The sequence below is a fragment of the Myotis brandtii genome, unplaced genomic scaffold (genome assembly GCF_000412655.1).
Source record: "Myotis brandtii unplaced genomic scaffold, ASM41265v1 scaffold41, whole genome shotgun sequence".
NCBI lineage: Eukaryota > Metazoa > Chordata > Mammalia > Chiroptera > Vespertilionidae > Myotis > Myotis brandtii.
Genome location: NW_005365763.1, coordinates 756,994 through 758,460, shown reverse-complemented (window position 1 = coordinate 758,460; position 1,467 = coordinate 756,994).

Genomic DNA, 1,467 nt, shown 5'->3' with positions numbered 1-1,467 from the left:
ATTTTTATATATTTAAGGATATATATTTTAAATAAAACATAAGACATATTTAATTAATAAATTCAAATCTATCCTCTAGATTTTTCATATGAGGCAAACTTAGATTAATATTTTAGTATTTTGTAATTTTAAAATATCTAGATATTTAATAATTTTTATTATTTAATTCAGCAATGTTCTAAAGTTTTAAGTTACCAAAGACTTTGGAAAACGATGTTTGAGGCTGGCGAAAAAGGCAGGGGGAGGAGGGAGCAGGCCCTCTTGAATTTTAAAACTACCACATTCTTCCTTAGAGATAACATCTAAGGCTGCTGCTGCCACCCACTTCTCCACTTTTACAGGGAGAAGAGCAACTGGCCATTTATCATTAATATATTATTACTGAAAAGCTTCACTATAAATTCTTCATTTTAGTTACATCTATTTATTTATGTTTTAACAACTTTGAGATTTTAAAGCCAATTACTATCTCAGGCATTTTCTTTTGGCAAATTTTGTGACAGAGATAACTTACTGACTTTCAGTGACTTTAATGTTAAATTATTTTATTTTTATTTTATAAAAACAGGACTGCCCCCAAGATTTGGGAGGCAACCTTGGAATGTGATACATTATTATTCAAGAATTACCATTATTATGGAAACATTAATTCTATTGTCCAAAGATAGCCTGTATCTTTTCCTTGTGTCATTTTTGCCATCTTTTAGGGAAAAAAACAATCTTGGGTTTATTCTATAGCATCCATGAAGAGATTGTGGCTCAGCCAACAGCCACCCAAAATCAGGTGGGCGCCTTTCTCTTCAGCCAGCCTTTTTCTCTTCACAAGTACAGAAATCCCAGATGCATTCCTAAATTCTGCAAAATTTTAAATGATGGACCGGGAAATAAAAACATGGTGAAAATGAGACTTTTAATAACACTCTCAAGAGCGGACATCGATTTTATAGGATCACCAAAAGACCTAGTAATTTTTTAATTACTTCCCTTTGTCTAGGGAATTTTCTTAAAACCTGTGTTATTGGCCATGTGTACCACTCATATTCTCTCTCTCCCCATTCCCACATTTTGTTTGCTCTGGGGAAATTTAGTAATGGACTGGCCATCTACTGTTTCTTTTCTATTAAATTAAATTAAAGGCATGCTTAATAGACTAACAATAAACAATACACATAGACAAGCACCCAGTTCACAGATTTTTTTCATACTCTGCTCTACATAGCATTGACTGGCATCCAAAGTTATTTTTGCTAAAATCTGCCTGTCCCATTTTCTCTAGCTGTTGAACCTTTCCACACTGGAGGCGGAATGCTTGTGCCTTTTCCATGAGCACCTTGTGTCCTTTTCGGTTGCTTACATTCTTTTTAAAAATGTCCTGTTCTTCCACAAAGTCTAATTTGCTCATAAGCTTGTTGCGCATAATGTCAAGTCACTGCTTATTATTTGACTAGAGGCCCAGTCACAAAAATT